This window comes from Chiroxiphia lanceolata, chromosome 14, assembly GCF_009829145.1.
Source record: "Chiroxiphia lanceolata isolate bChiLan1 chromosome 14, bChiLan1.pri, whole genome shotgun sequence".
Taxonomy (NCBI): Eukaryota; Metazoa; Chordata; class Aves; order Passeriformes; family Pipridae; genus Chiroxiphia; species Chiroxiphia lanceolata.
In genome coordinates, this window is record NC_045650.1 from 1,979,505 (window position 1) to 1,996,374 (window position 16,870).

Below are 16,870 nucleotides of genomic sequence, written 5' to 3' on the forward strand. Positions count from 1 at the left end.
GGAGTCCAAGGCCTGATTTTTACCACGGCATCAGAAAGTGCGCTGAGAGAAACCAGCGTGACTTTCAATACGTGGTAATGTTCTGAGGGGCAAAAAAAGCTTAAAATAAAATGCTAAACCCCATACCTTTTAATTTTCTCCTCCTGCTTGTTTGCATGCTGCTTGAGCAGGAGGTGGTCGTCGCTTATCCGAAGAAATCTGTCCTCCAGCTCCTCTCGGCTGATCCGTGACACGGCTGGTCGAGCTTTCACATTCTGTGCAGTTGGTGGCTCTGCCCAAACCAAGGCAACTTTAAATTACCCTCAACACATTCAACAGCACGTAATTCAAAGCCTACATCACTCTGAAATACTGGAAAAAAAATTCATGAAAGTTTTCAAGTCATTTGATATTTTACACTTCCGTCGGTCTGATAATTTTTCAGATTTATTTTCCTTCCTCTTAAAGACTAAAAAAAAAAAAAGGAGTTCAAATGATGCAGCAAGCTAAACAAAAAACCCCCCAAAAACCCAAGCCAAAAAATTATAAAAAATTATCTACTAGACCATGCAAAGGTAACAATTTAGCAAGCAACCAAGTACGATCAAACGTACCACTGAAAAAATAAAATTAGCATTACAAGGAAGATGCTTTCAAATCTGTTTCAAAGTCAACATAGTCTCTTGAAGCTTGAAAGGGTTAACTCATAATTCTGAAAATAAGACCCATAGTTCTATTCTAACAGCAGCTGAGTAACATATAAGAATTGCGTGGTACTTTTGGTTCCAATTATTTTAAATGGATCTGGCCTTGACCTTAATTCAGCAAAGAAGTTCCCTTTCCTTTTGGAAGGATGAATGTTACAGCCCAACGAGTCTTCCAGGTTTTAGCATCTCACAGCAGCTCCTCTCTTATAACAACCAACTTAAACATAGAATAGGTCACGGCACCTTTCAGAGTTTAACTGAGATTTGAATGGTATTTGAACTTAATTTGCAAGTGGGAACATCAAAAAACATCCTTAGAAAGAACTGACGCCGCTGATCCAAGTCTGTAACTGCACAAGCAGCACCTGGTACAAACCTTGGAGTCCTTCAGTTCCAGCTGGAGTTTGACCTGCATCTCTCAGAGCTGGGTCCCCCCCAGTTTCATCAGCTGACACAGCATTGGCTTATCCACCAGGAACAGACCTCAAAGGAAATGATTCCCCAGCTGCAAGTGAAATGTGAGACCACAATGAACTACAGTACATCACGTTAAACAAGGACAAAAGTCATGACAGATTCACTGAAATAACAAACTCATACAGGGCTATAAATGCTCCTGTCTCTATTGGATTGCTCAGAGGACACCTGAACTTTTAAGTTTCATGTTATGCTAACTTTAGTCCATGTACAAAACACAGCTTTTTTGTTACACAATAGCTCCAATTGTAAATGTAGAATTATAATTGTTGTCTTCAGAAATCTTTGGGCTAAGGGCCATATTCCAAACAGATGGGGAGGGGAAACCTGTGGAGATTTCTTTTGTTTTTTTTGTTTGGGGTTTGGAGGGTTTTTTTTAACTATTTATTCATTTTAAGACAGGTCAAAGCTTAAGGCATCAACTAGTAGGTGACTAATGCCATCTTCCACATTTTCAGTGAGACTCTGAAACCAAGGTACTGGGGGTTATGGAGTCATTTCCATGCCTGCCATTCTCTTAATCTTCTCACAATCATTGGCATAAGAGAAATTACTTTTTAAGATAGAGACACTCCTATGAATGATTCTCATGAATACCAAGACATTTCTTTCTTGAGGCAGCAGAAAGTTTAGTTACATGACAAAGTGAGATTAGGAAAGTATTAATGTGAGAAAGTACTGCATTTGTTTCAGAGTAATATATGAAGATACTTGTTAACCACTGCTGTTTCTTTTATTGGTCTTCCAGTGCAGAAAATTAGTGCTGGCCAGAGATTCAAGTAATGCTGAAACAGCAAGAAAAGGAGAAGCATAAAGTCCTTTGCACGGCCTTTTCCTCCCACTATTGTTACACTCTTGAGGTGACACAAATCCTTGGTGAATTGAAAAATATCTAGGAATGTATTGGGAAATGAACAGTGAGTTACTAAAGACCTGCACCAGTGGACAGAAGCTACACAGACATTCCATGAAATACCTGTTAATTTTATCATAATCAAAACTGCTGCTAGGGCAATGCATTCCTTCTACTAGTAAACTTCTTCTATCATAAAACAGGTGTCCTTATGGCTTTGTCCAAAAGGAACAAAAAGGTTATTAAAGGAAGTTTAGTTTCCAACAAGTCAGTCTTGCTTTCATTTCTTTTCACTAAAATTTAGTATTATTTCCAGCTTTGACTGTTTATAAAAACCTGAACCCATTTTTCTTTACTGTGGAACAAATGCTCCCTTATGTTATATGTCACTGTACCAACATCTTTACAGCAACTGACATTAAAGAGAAAGCAAAACCTTTACCTCTAGATAATCAACCCAAATTTGGTTCGTGATGGTAGCAAGGAGAAGATGTTACAATTATGTCTTTCCAGAATGTAGATGCCTTTGTCTTTTGATTCACAAATCAAAAAAGACAAAGGTTTTTGGCAAATTTCAGAGATGTCAGAGCTAAACAAATAGTTTATCAGTAAGACTCCACAATGTTTGGTGGTCTATCAAAACCAAGCTTCAAAAACACCACCACATAACAGGCATAGGCAAACACTATTTCAAACACTATTTCACTATGTCCTACTTGCTTAAGAAACTTTGCTATGGCTGTTCTCTTCAGTATCAAAGAAAATCCATTCATTTAAAACAAAGCCAAACCAACATATGCTTGCACCTCAAATAAGAGAAAGCATAATAGAGCAAGAGAGGTAAATTTGTATTTATATCTTGCCATATCCACGTCATGCTGAACCTTAAAAACTTAAATCAGGTTTTATTTCCAAGAAAGATTACTCTACAGTCACTTCAGCACTTGTTAATCAAGAATTAAGAGAAAAGAACTTCACATGTGAAGAGAGGAAAAAAATCCATATCTCTAGGATTAACCTAGTATAAGTAAGAATTTTACATGTAGTTACTAAAGTTAAAGAAACCTAACTTTCTTATATACTGTACTACTTTAAAAACTGGTTCTATCACCACCAGTATCTGACAAAAAAGTGCACATGACTTTGCAGTGTTAGACAAGGCCAGACATAATGAGAAGGACACTTAAGCTAGAGTATCAAAGCTCATGCTTTAGGTCCAAATTCCTGTATAACTCCCAGAAGTGAACTGTTGTCCCAGCATCATTCAAAGTAGCAAAACTGAGGATTTTAAATTATCAAAGTTCTCAGCCAGTGGGGCTAGACGGGGTTTCTAATGAAATCTTAAAAACTGTGACATTTAATTGTTCAATATGGATTTAGAATTTCCTGAGTCTCGGACACAAGCCAAGATGATGCTTTTCTCACAAATCCTGTCCCACTTCTCTGATAGAAGGAAGAAGAAAAAAAGAAAAGGTAAAAAAAAAAAAAAAAAAAGAGGAGAAACCACTTGTCTACCTTGGCCTATCACGAAGTATTTCCAGCCTACATTCTCTCTCTATTGACTCCTTCAAAGATAAACATTTACTCTATTTGGCTTGTCATCTAAAATAATCTCATTTATTACTTGGAAGGAGTATTCACACATATAAACTTTCACATATCATCTTTCAAACATTATCTGCTGCAGTGTTGTGACTTTGGGAAGTGGAAAGGAAAAAAAGAGAGAAGATACTAGGAACAAGATCACAATATTCTGCTGTAGACTGAGGGGAGAAACACCTCTCAGACCTGTAAGTCCTACTACAACACCGAAAAATCAAAACGACCTTGTCTTGCCCTTTAATATATTTTTACAAGTGCCTTCCAAACTTTCTTCAGCTCTGCCAGTTCTGACAAAGCCTTACACGACTGGAAGGAGCAGGGAGGGAAGGCAGCGTTCGCCTCACGAGGAGTGGTCCCAGTCTGGGCAGGGTCTGAGCATTGGTTTTAGGCTGGATCTGAGCACTGGTCCCAGTCTGGGCAGGGTCTGAGCGTTGGTTTTAGGCTGGATCTGAGCACTGGTCCCAGTCTGGGCAGGGTCTGAGCACTGGTTTTAGGCTGGATCTGAGCACAGGTCCCAGTCTGAGCAGGGTCTGAGCACTGGTCCCACTCTGGGCAGGCTCTGAGCACTGGTTTTGAGGCTGGGTCTGAGCACTAGTCCCAGTTTGGGCAGGGTCTGAGCACTGGTCCCAGTCTGGGCAGGGACCTCCTCGGGCACAGGAACGCAACTCCCGCCCGAGCCCAGCGGCCTTTCTACGTACAAAGCTGCAACCAAGGCAGCCTCTCAGGCTATTTTGATTAAAGCCGTGAGGGCACTCGGTCTTTTCACCGGGGTGCGAGCGAGGAGCCCCCACGGGTCTGACACCACCTCTCGGGGAGCCCGGCCGGGCACAGCCCAGCGCGGGGCACGGCGCCACATCGCCCTCAGCAGCCCCGGCCCGCAGGAGGAGCAGCCCCGGCCCGCAGGAGGAGCAGCTCCCCCGCACTCACCGGCCCGGCGCGTCCTCGGTGCTCCCTCGGCAACTGCCGGCAGGACCAGCGGCAGCCGCGGTTCGGGCCGAGCGCCCGCTGCCCCCCCGGGAGCCGCGTTCGGGTTCGGGCTCAGGCCCGGTCCCCGCCTCACGCTCGGTTGGGGCCGGGCCCGAGCGCCGCCGCCTCACGCTCGGGACCTCGCGCTCTCCCCTGCTGGGCGGGGACCGAGGATGGAAGATCCCGCTGCAAAACGTCGGACAAACGTGTAAAAATTTTCTAAAACGTAAAAATAGCGAAAAGTTTCGGTAGCCGCCGTGCTGGCGCTGTGGATTTGCCACCCAACCCCCCCCCCCTTTCCTTCTGCTGTAGAGCTGTAAATAAATAAAATGCCTCGGCTCCGTGGGTGGATCGGACTCTTGCACGCCGGGTGAAAGAACCTGTTTCCCCTCTCCCTTTAAAGACGAAAACTAATAGTTTTTAACAGTAGCTAGTGACAAACGTTTGTGCCATCTGGGCAAGACATTTAAATTTAGAAGAGTCTCTAGTGTAATATATATATATATATATATATATATATATATATATATATATATATATATATAAAGTGTGATAAACTGAGAAAATGATTCGGGCTAATTAAAAGAAAATCGTGTAAGGTCAATATGACCTGGAGAGAGAAAAGAAAACAATCGTAAACTTAATTGGGCCCCTGTAAAGAGATAAAACAAGTTACCTCCCTTTTACCTTGTGTAAGATTTATTGTGAAGGATTTTTGTTAGTTAGCTAGATAATAGCACCTTTCTTAAGAATTTATAACTTTATATAGATACAAGCAAACATCTGCTGAATGTCTGACTTGACAATAGATTATAGATACTTACAGATATATTTTTGTCTAAGAAAAAGCATCTGTTGAATGTCTGACTTAATAATGTGTAATGCTTATGTATAATGAATATTCATGAATTAGTTGGAAATAAATGTAGAACAACTGTCTTCTTTGGGTGTGACAGGCGTTGGGAGTTGTTGAAACCCCTCCCTGATCACCCAGCGCTGAATTTGCTTTTATCATGTAATAAATTCTAATTGGAAATCAAGCGACTCTGGGTTTCTATTTATCACATAAAGTAAGTGTACATTTGCATTCCTAGTGAGATGCTGCACTATGCAACTGTGTAACTTTTATTTCAAATTAAAAGTACCCTACACCAAGTTTAGGACATTTTCCATCTCTTACGTGACCCGAGTTTCATAATGCTTTCATAATGTGTTTAGATGCGATGCTGTCACATACTTGCACTGAAGATGTTAATAAAGAGGTTTGTGAAAGCAAACGGCATTGCTAAAGGTTTGCTGTTAGAGGTGCCTTTGAAGAGCTTGTTTCTACCACATTGCACAATGTTTGGACTGCAGCTCCTGATGGCTGTTGTGCCTCTGCTGGTTTCTGTTAGAAAACAGCAGCCCAGAGAAGCAGTAAGCAACTCCTTTGAAGGCATAATGCTGATTTTAGTGATGATCATGAAAGAACGGCCAATTCCATTGTAAACTGAGATAAAGCTTTCTAAGATTGCAATCAGATGCACCTGAACAGAGAACTTATGGGTTTGGTATTGCTATTAATTTACTATTCAACATTAAAAAGTTGTTTCACTGTAGGGCAGGGAAAAGATTGATCCAAGTTTGCAACTGAAGATTTTAATTTACTACTTGCTGGCAGTAGTAAAATTCTTCTCTTTAACAATGACCTGGTCATTTTGTAATTGGTCTTGTTTTGCTATAGTTGTGTACCATTAAATGCTGTCTAGCAGAATCCCAGTGATTGGCTTTTGCTTTGTATTTATGGTAAGCTGGTCTCACCCTCTCAAATATTCATGAGAAGGTGGATGTGAAAATTCATTCTTGGGAATGGAGCCCTGGGCTTGTGCTTGTGGGAACACACTTGTCCAGGGCACTGGATCTGGTTCAAACTCCAGTTACCCTCCTGTCCAGGGATGCAGGGTCTGAGGGACTGGATTTCCCTGGAGGTTTGCAGTGACACTTTGGGTGGCTTCTTTCATTTCAATCCTTGCTGGAACGAGCAAGAGCCCAAAACACTGCAGGGTCACCAAAGTGTGTCAGGACAAGGAAATGCAAAAGCCAAGGAGCTTCTCCTCCTTGAGTTCCCTTGGAGCCCCTTTTGGCTCCAAATTCCTGGGCACAGATAAGGAGAGGAGTGACCACAGCCCTGTGTCCCTGCAGAATCCATCTCCTGTAGAGTCCCTTTCCTTCAGAGGAATTTGAGAAGGACACAGGGAAACGCTGGTAGCAAACCCCCTGAATCCATCCTTTTATTTCACTCAGGTTTGTTAAGACATAAATGCCCTGAATGTGATTTTTCTAAGAAATATCTTGACTTATGCAACTAATCCAATTTGTATTTTGGTTGGGCTTTTTTGTTTTTTTTGGTGTTTTGTTTGGTTTTGTTTCAGGGTGGTTTTTGTTTGTTGTTTGGGGGGGGGGGGTGTTTGGTTGTGGGTTTTCTGAGTGGTTTTGTTTTGGGATTGGAAACACAAAAGGGGCTTTTTAGCTTGGCCAAAGCTGTGCTCATACACTGATAAAGAAATGCTGGAAACCTGCTCCAGGTGATGTGTGCTGACTTACCACAGGCATCAGGGAATATTTACAGGAACTTTGTCTATATTTGTGGCAGATTTTCCCAGGATTCACCGTGGTACAGCACCAGCACTTAGATCAGTCAGAACTTGCATTTTCAGCCAGTAAAATTTTATAGGTTGATCTGAGAGTCTTTGTTCCTGAGCAAAGAGGGGGGGAACTTGGGCTCTTGATAATCAATCTGTATTTTTTAGAAATAAAAGGGAATCACATGAGGAGATTTGACCCAGCTAAAGCCAGCAAGCCCTGGCTGAGGGGTTGGCTCAGGGACACTCGAGGTGTCATTAAGCACCCTGAGTTCTGAACACTCAATCACACCCAGATCCCCCTTTCTTTCCTGTTAGGATTATTGGAAGCAATAGTAGGATTGACCCAGGACATAAATAAGTCCAGCAGGTGATGGCACAGTGAGGAGTGACGAGATTCCCTGTCCAATAATCAAAGTTTGAACACTGAATTTGCTGCTTCCAAAAAGTTTTGATTTGTGCATTACTGCAAGTGGTGAGCTAAGATTTCCCTGGAAAAAGGGAAAGAGGAAAGGGAAAGGAGAAAGGGAAAAGATGAAAGGAAAAAGAGAAAAGGGAAAGGAGGAAAGGGAAAAGAGGAAAGGGGGACAAGGGAAAGGAGAAAAAGGGAAAAGAGGAAAGGGAAGAAACAGAGAAAGATAACAAGAGTATAGGAAAGAAAGAGAAAGAAATGAGAAAGATGGAAAGAAAAACAGAAAGAGAAAGAAAAATGAGAAAGATGGAAAGAAACAGAAAGAGAAAGAAAATGAGAAAGATGGAAAGAAAACAGAAAGAGAAAGAAAATGAGAAAGATGAAAGAAAAACAGAAAGAGAAAGAAATGAGAAAGATGGAAAGAAAAAGAAAGAAAGAGAAAGAAAAAGGAAAAAGAGAAAAATTAAAAAGATAAAAGAAGAAGAAAGGAAAATTAAAAAGAGAAAGAGAAAAAGAAATGGGAAAAATTGATGCTTAAATGTTATAGTATCTCATTTAAATTAAATTAAAATTTATGTTTGCTTTAGAGATGTAACCAATGATAACAAAGGGTGCAATGTGAGCAAGGCTCAGTATTTCTCGGTGCTACCTAATGAACTTGGTAAAGTAATGGAGCCAAAATGCGTTTAAGGGACCCTTGATATCAGCAGAAAACTCCTCTAGAAGGAGGTGCCCAGCCTGAGAAAAAAACCTCCTGATAAATCAGCCATTCCAGCCCCGGAATGTTGGGAGCTGTGCCTGGCTCAGCTCTGCTCTCCCCTGTTCTCTGCTCTGATCACAGGGTGAAAAGGGACTATGTTTGTAAGTTCAGAAGAAGACACCTGGAGCACCTCCCTCTCCTGCTGTTCCAACAGCTTCTGCTCCAGGATTAATAACATTGGCCTGGAAGTAATTCCAGGGGTTTCCTTGGAGGTTCTGGGATTATGTGTGCTCTCGGGACTAAGGACAGTCACAGCTGCCTTGTTATGGGGCTGTTGAGCTTTGGGTTCTGCTCTCAGGAGTTACTACTCATCCAGCCAGGGGGAGCAGGGATTTGGGATTACAGGAACACCAGGAGCGTCCCCAGAATGGTTTGGGTTGGAAGGGACCTTAAAGCTCATCCAGTTCCACCCCCTGCCATGGGCAGGGACACCTTCCACTAGCCCAGGTTGCTCCAGCCTGGCCTTGGGCACTGGCAGGGCTGTGGTAGCACAGAGTAACCCGGTGTCTGCAGCACTCATGGGACAAACCCAGCCCTGCAACACCTGAGGAGTCCCTGAAAACCCCTTGTTTTTTTACTTAAAACTACTAAATGCCTCTTTTGCTGTGGTGCTGTGCCACCCCTGAGTCCAGCTGTGCAGAGCAGGCATTCAACTCCAAAGCTTGTTACTCCTGTGGAGCTGCTGCCTGTGCTTGTCCCTGACTTGGAAAAACCCTTCCTAGACCAACCAAGGACTCCAAGGACTGATCCCTGCTGCTTTTTCCCCAAGACAGTAACTGGAATTGTGCATTTTTGCCATTTACTCCTCAGCAGTACAGAACTGTCCTGTCATGCCCTTGCTGTGTGAGTGGGTTCCACACAGCACTGCACTGCTGCGACTGAGGGACCTCTGGCTGCCACTCAGGGTAATTCCCTGCTCTTTCCAGCCGAGGATTCATGGATGGATGGGATGATGAATGGATGCAGGTGCTGAAAAGTCACCCTGGGGGGTACAATGTGCTCCAGCACAGTGGGCTGTGCAGAGTGTTTGTACATATAAAGGATTTGCCTGAGCTTTCCTACATCTGAAAATATATTCTATTTTATAGGTGCAGCAACTTATTTCTCTCGTGTTTAACTTTCTATTCTACTTTTCTATTTCTAATTTTCTGCAGGGGCTCTGGTGATCTGTAACCTCTGGAGCTACTCAGAGGAAGGACAATCTCTGATGATTGCCCTGTTTGGAAGTGGAGGCAGCTCTGTTGATTCAGGTCTGGCTGCTTCTCCCTTGCTTTGTTCACAGCTTGCTGTTGACTTCAGCCACAGGGGTTCACCTTCAAAGGTGTGTTACACCCACAGTCCTTCCATCTCCCACTACCTGGGAGAGGGACAGCCCTTCACCTCCCTCTGTTTCCACCCTGTTGCTCTTTGATTCCTCTCTCAGATTCCTCTTTTGGGCCCTGCCTCAAACAAAGCAACCAAAATGAACCTGGTTGTGCCACATCTCTCTGTTGCTGAAGCCTCCTGTCCTTCCTTCTCAGGGCTCTTTATTTGTGAGGGGTTGTTTCACTTTTGGGGTTGTTTTTTTTCACTTTACCTGTGCTCCAGACCCCTCTACTTTCCTCTGCTTTTACATCAGCTTGGTAATTAAATGTGCTAATTAAAGCACCAGTTCTCCTCTGGGCTGGACTTACACCTTTCCCTGTCCCCGAGGCAGGATTGTTTCTCCTCATCATCCTCTTTGGCTTTTCTGATGCTTTTCCTTTTTTCAAGCTATTCTTTGGCCTGAAATATTGCCTTTGTGCCCCATTTCAGCACTGCACAGGGTGGACCTGCTGGAAAAGCTGCAGCCACAGTTTTGGAGAAGTTCCCTCTTGGCTGGGGTCCAGGAAGGAGTGGGAATGGTGCCACATCCAGTGGTGTCCCCTCAGGGATCAGTGCTGGGCCCAGTCCTGGTCCATCTCTTTATTGCTGATCTGGGTGAGGGGGATGAGTGCACCCTTGGTAAATTCATGGATCACACCAAGTTGGGTGGGATGTGGCTGTGCTGGAGGGCAGGAAGGCTCTGCAGAGGGATCTGGACAGGCTGGATCCGGGATGAGACCAACAGTGTGAGGGACAACAAGGGCAAGTGCCAAGTCCTGCACTTGGGTCACCACAACCCCATGGAGCTCCAGGCTGGGGAAAGAGGGGCTGGAAAGCTGGGAAAGGCCTTGAGGGTGCTGGTGACAGCGGCTGGGCGTGAGCCTGGGTGTGCCCAGGGGGGCAAGAGGCACCTGGGCTGTACCAGCCCTGGTGTGGCAGCAGGACCAGGGCAGTGCCCATCCTGGTGCTGTCACTGCTGAGGCACCTCCAGCCCTGGGGGCAGCTCTGGGCCCCTCAGACAAGAGACACTGAGGGGCTGGAGCGTGTCCAGGGAAGGGAATGGAGCTGGGGAAGGGGCTGGAGCAGCAGGAGTGGCTGAGGGAGCTGGGGGGGCTCAGCCTGGAGAAAAGGAGGCTCAGGGGGGACCTTCTGGCTCTGCAACTCCCTGACAGGAGGGGGGAGCTGGGAGGGAATTTGGGCTCTGCTCCCAGGGAACAAGGGACAGGATGAGTAGGTGATCCTGGAGGGCTTTTCCCCCTCAGTGACTGTGGGGTCTGTGGGGCCCGGGGGGTCTCTGCGACACTCAGGGGTCTCTGTGTCATTCGGGGGACTCTCTGTGACACCTGAGGGGGTCTCTGTGGGGTTCGGGGGTCTCTGTTGGGCCTGAGGTTCTCTGTCACACTCGAGGGGTCTCTGTGTCGCTCAGGGGTTTCTGTGTCACTGGGGGTCTCTGTGTCGCTCAGGGGGTCTCTGTGTCGCTCAGGGGGGTCTCTGTGTCACTGGGGTCTCTGTGTCACTGGGGGTCTCTGTGTCGCTCAGGGGGTCTCTGTGTCACTGGGGGTCTCTGTGTCGCTCAGGGGGTCTCTGTGTTGCTCAGGGGTCTCTGTGTCGCTCAGAGGGTCTCTGTGTCACTGGGGGTCTCTCTCCGTATCACTGGGGGGTCCCATGGCCCCTGTCCCACGCCCCGCGGGCCGCCAGGGGGCGCTAGAACGCGCGCGCCTCGCGCACGCGCACTGCGCGCTCTCCCGTCCGCGGGCCCGCCTGCACCGCCCCCGGGCCCGGCGGGGCCTCAGACTCGGAGGGAAGGGCGGGGTCGGAGACCGCCCTGCCCACCGGGATCACCGGAAACACCAGGGGTACTGGGAACACCGGGAACACCGGGAGCGGCGGGGCCGACCCTCAACAACCCGGAAGCACCGCCACTTCAGTACGCAGGCGCGAGCGCAGGGAGCGTCCAATCAGTGTGCGGCGCGCTGGTGACGTCACAGGGGGCCGCGAGGGGCCTTCGGAAGTGAATTTTTGGGAAATTTTGTCCCTTGGAAAAAGGAGACAAAAAACGACCCAGAGGGATTTGTCTACGGAGTTTGAGCCGTGGGGGTGGCCAAGGGGTGGCTTTGGTGGCCTTTAGGAGGGTCTCGAGCACTGCGTTAAATCTCCGCGGAGGGGAATCCCGTGGGAGGCGCCGGAGCTGAGCTGGGGCCGGGGGGCCGTTTTCCAGAGGGATCTGAGTGAGGGACGTGGGAGGGGCCTCAGCTCAGGCGTTTCGAACTCGTTTGTGTCGTGGAGCTGGAGAAGGGCAGTGGGGAACCCCCTCCCAAATCACCTTCAAAAGGCAGGAGCTGGAGGTGGGAAAACGAGCAGGGGCTGCTCCAGAATTCATGTATCCATGGGGGATGAGCTTCCCCAAATCCCCGCTGGAGCTCTGGGCTTGACCTCACGTGTGCTGTCAGACCCCTCACACTCCCCAGGATAGAATGCTCCATAACTCCAGTCCTTGCCTCAGAGCTGGAGTGGGAATGTTGTGTTGATTCCCAGCTGGATGAACATCTGGAAGTCAAACCAGTCACATCCCAGTTACCATCCATACCCCTCCAAGCTCATCAGCAACTCCACCCTTGCCCTGTATCATCCCGACAGGTTTTGGAAACGATTCTCTGCTTTTCAAAGCAGGAGGTAGAAAGGAATGCTGCAGCAAACAAAGGGTGATCACAGCTGGGGGCAGCAAAGGCTTTCCAGGACTAGAACTGGAATATCCATTTGGAGAATCCACCTGACAGGGCTCTCTCCTGTCCCAACACCTCTGAGTTTCCCTCTTTTTTCCCTGCTGGATCATTTTGGGTGATTACAGACAAGAAGAAACTGTGGCTGCCCCATCCCTGGAAGTGTCCAAGGCCAGGTTGGACAGGGATAGTGGAAGGTGTCCTCGCCATGGCAGGGGGTGGAATGAGATGATCCTTAGGGTCCCTTCCAACCCAAACCATTCCATGATTCTGTGATTAATGATTCTGTGCTAATTCCCCACAGGCAGCACTGGCACAAAGAGCTCGCCACCTCACCTGCTCTGGAGGATTTTACAACCCACACGTTTGTCCTCTTCAAGTGCTTTCACACAATGCCCTTGTTTCCTGTTCTTAAACAACAGTTATTGCTGCCCTTCAGTCAGGTTTAGGGGCAGGAGGAGAAGGGAGGGGGGTTGTTACCTCATTTTGTGTCTCTCTTTTCCATAAAAGCAGCTAAAGCAGATTAAAATGTTCTGTGTGTTCAGAAAATCTGCAGCCCCACAGTCAGACCCTGGGAACAAAGTGTCTTGGCCCTTTTTGGAGCCCTTGGTACAGGTTTATCAGAGCACAGTGAACTTCTTTTTTACACATTTTACACAAAATGTTTTGTCTTGAAGTTTTGGCAGCTTTTTGGGGTGTGTGTGTGTGTTTTTTTTTTCTTCTGAGTGTGAGGAAAGTGGGAGCTGCTCACAGTGACAATCCTGTGGGGTCACTGATTCATCTCAGGCTGCAGTAATGAAGCCAATTAAACACCACCTGGGTGATGAGGCTATTTTAGTCCAGAAAAAACCTGGATATTTTTGGAACTGAGGCTTTCAGGCTTGTTTCCTGTACTGCTGCAAAAGATGATCAGTGCTGGTGCCTTCATGTCTCTGTGCAAACCCCCCTCACTGCTAAACACAAAATCCAGGGCAGCCTGGCAAGGAAATAGTGTAGCTACACATTTTCTAGCTATTTATTGTCTGTCACAATCCTAAAAGCAAGAGTTGAAGGTGCAGAGAAGTTCAGTGGTTGAAGTTTGTCTCGTGGAGTGTGTTGTTTTCCTGTACAGTCCCTGAGCTGCAGTTTTTTGGAGCCTTTGGGATTGTTCCAGTGAAAGTTTGGCCAATAAAGCTTCAAACATCAACAATTTAAACGTGCAAGTACCAGAATCTGTGCAGGATGCCCTTGATGAACAAGCTCAGGGCAGGTGTTGGCAGCAAGTGAATGTTGTCATTGTGCAGATAAATTATAAACTTAGTGTCAGAATTGAAGATGAGCTTCTCTCCTACAAAAATATCAGAGAATTAAAGGGATTTTATCAGAATGTTCTGACTTTGTACAATCTCTTTGAAAATGTGCTTTAAAGGACACATTTAAAGGGAGAGGTACAGAAGGAAGGGGGTGGGGAGAGGAAAAAACCATTTAATTCTGCTCCCCCTTCGCAGCTAATCACACTTTTAATTTTTTTTCTGCTTAATTGGAACCTCTAAGGGTTCAGATGGAGGAATGAAGAGGTGAAATGCCTCTAACAAGGGGTGTTGTCCTGATGTTGAAATGCAAATATAAATACTTGTTAAAAGCAAATGTAAAAAGGAACAAGGGGGATGTTTTCCTCACATCTTGCCCAGTCTTCAAAGAGAGACCTAAAACCAATTTTGGCTGTGTTGGCTCTTAAAAGCTTTAAGTAATGGGGGGAAAAGTACTTAAAAAAGCCTAAAAGCATGAAATTCTCTGGGCAATCACTGCCATTCCCACCCATTTCCTTGGGGATTCTCTGGACACAGCCCTGGACACCTGCTCTTGTGAGCAGGGGGTTGGACTGGACACCTCCAAGTCCCTCCCAACCCCAGCAGTTCTGTGGAAGCACATGGAATGTGGGTGTTGTGTGTGTCCTAAAACTCCTTTTCAGCTGACCCTCTTGGGACACATTTTCCTCTGCTGTGTGGATATTTTTTATCCAGCATCCAAGAAACCTCCGTGGCTGAAATTCCTTGCATGGATGTACAAACCCTCCTTGCTCCAAAGGGAATGTTTTCTGCCTCGTTCACTGATTTGGAAGCAATGAGCTTCCCTTCCCAATTGGGAATCTGGTAATTCCCTCAGAGCCCATCCAGCTGGAACTGGCTGCTCTATCCCTAAGGATACCTGTCAGTCAGCTCTGTCCTTCATCTCTTCACCTTATGCATTTTGGAGCTGCACATTCCTCTCTCCAGCCCTCTGGAATGGTTTCCTTCACTCATGGATCTGCTCCCAGAACAACTCCATGAACTCCCGAGGCTGTGGATGTCACAAGGAGGCATCAGAGCAGGCAATAGCCAGAGTGTCCCAGATCTGTGGGAGCAGGAGGAGGAGGAAAGGCCTCCTGGGAGACCCTGCACTGAATATTTCTGATACTCTCTGTGTCCTGGTGGGCCGAAATAATTCCTTTCTCTTAAGATGCAGGTTGAGGTTTTAGCAGAAATAGTCTTCATTCTGGGGTTCAAAGGAACAAAATGTCCTTAGTGGTGCCTGAAGTCTTTAGTTCTTTATAATTTAGACATCTGGCCTCTGATTTTAGTGCTGTTTAAAGCTTCTTATTGAAGTTGGAACTCCATCAGGTATTTATAGCCCTGGGTGGGTCTTGGAAATCATTTAAGTAACCTCAAAAAACACTGGCAGGAGTTTTTCCTCAAGAGGGGACGCAGAGACTCTGTTTCCATGGGATTCCTGGCTGGAAGAGGCTGAGAGAAGCTGAGGGGTCTCCTGCCAAGCCCCACCATCCACCCAGGACAAGCCCAGCTTCCCTGGAACCCACAGCCCCCCGAGGAACACGTTGTCCTGTCTGTGGACCCCCTAAAACCTGCCTTGGGGCCCCCTGGCAGAGAGCAGAGCTGGGCAGGAGAGGCAGCTCTGAGGGGCCATGTCCCAAAATCTTGCCGGGCAGGGGTTGCCTCAGAGCCAAAATGTGCCAGGTGCTCTGGAAGGGGGAATCCTTGAGGTGCCAGGCGCTGAAAGGGGGTGCAGAAGGTGCTAAGGCTCTGAGGGGGGATAAATGAGGTGAGGAGGTTCTTGGGGGGGATAAATGAGGTGCCAGAGCTCTGAAACGGGGGTACATGAGGTGACCAGGCTCTAACAGGGACACAGGAGGTATCAGGGCAGTAAGGGAAGAATAAGGGAGGTGCCAAGGCTCTGAGAGGGGACACATGGGGTGCCAAGGCTCCGAGAGGGGACACATGGGGTGACAAGGCTCTGAGAGGGGACACACAAGGTGACAAGGCTCTGACTTTGTGGCAGCACCACCTCGGTGTCTCCTGAAGCCCCACTGACCTCTGGATCTCTGGCACCCAGGAGGCCACAGCAGCTGGTGGGGATGTCCCCTCTGAGTCCCCCAGCTTTCAGGGAGCTCCCAGGAAGACCCCAACTTCTCCCCATGGATGGGGGGCTGCCCTGCCCTCTCTGTGGGAACCCAGGTGGGCTTTGGTGGAGGAGCCTGGTGGGATCTGCTGCCACCCATGTTCCTTCTGCCAGAGCATGGACACCTCTTGACAAAGGCATTGGACACACCTGGCTTTGCTCCAAGGTTTTCTTTCAGCAATGAGACCCCCCAATTTATATATATATATATGTATATGTAATATATACATATATGTATATGTAATATATATATTATATATATTATTGTAATATAATAGAATAAATATGTATAATACATATATATTTCTATAGATGTATATCTCCAGCAGATTTCTGCTGCTGGAGTTGCAGTACAATGGTATCTGCCTTGGGTTAAAACACTCTGTGGGACACAAGCGGGAATTTTCTTGCTTGCCTTAGCTAAAAGGGCAATTAACGGTATGTTAATTAGCGAGGGACTGTGCGGTCCAATGCACTCGAAGGTTTTAAACAGGTGGGCAGCAGCGTTTGCAGCAGCAAAGCGCTTCCTACGGCTTCAGGCGTCGAGAAATTTTGCCGCAGAGGTGCGAAAATGAAGCCCGAAAGAGTTTTGCGAGAGAAACCTGAGGAAAGCGGAGAGGCGCGGGCGACAGTTCCCCGTTTCCCGGCAGGAAAAGGTGAAGCTTCCCATACCGGGAGTCGAACCCGGGCCGCCTGGGTGAAAACCAGGAATCCTAACCGCTAGACCATATGGGAGGCGCTGAAAGGCCCTTTTCCCGCGCGTCCTAAAGTGCCGCTGCCTGTCCCCGCTGCCGCGCCGAGCGATGCTGCTCCGGCGGGCCCCGCTCCGCCGCCCCGCGCGTGCCCTCGGGACCACCGGGAATGGCCGGGAATCACCAGGACACCCTCGCCACACGCCCCCCGCTCTTTGCCAGCAAAGGGCTGCCCTCACTTAAGATGGCGGCCGGGGCTTCGTGACGGGAGGGTGGGGGCGCGCGCGCGGCGGGCGGGGCGC

The 16,870-nt window shown here is 47.2% G+C and overlaps 1 non-coding gene across 1 annotated transcript; it reads right to left on the minus strand.

Moving 5' to 3' along the window:
* Positions 1–16,539: 16,539 nt before the first annotated feature.
* Positions 16,540–16,611, minus strand: TRNAE-UUC. The gene has a single exon. It is a non-coding gene; the product is annotated as a tRNA-Glu (tRNA).
* Between the last annotated feature and the right edge of the window lie 259 nt (positions 16,612–16,870).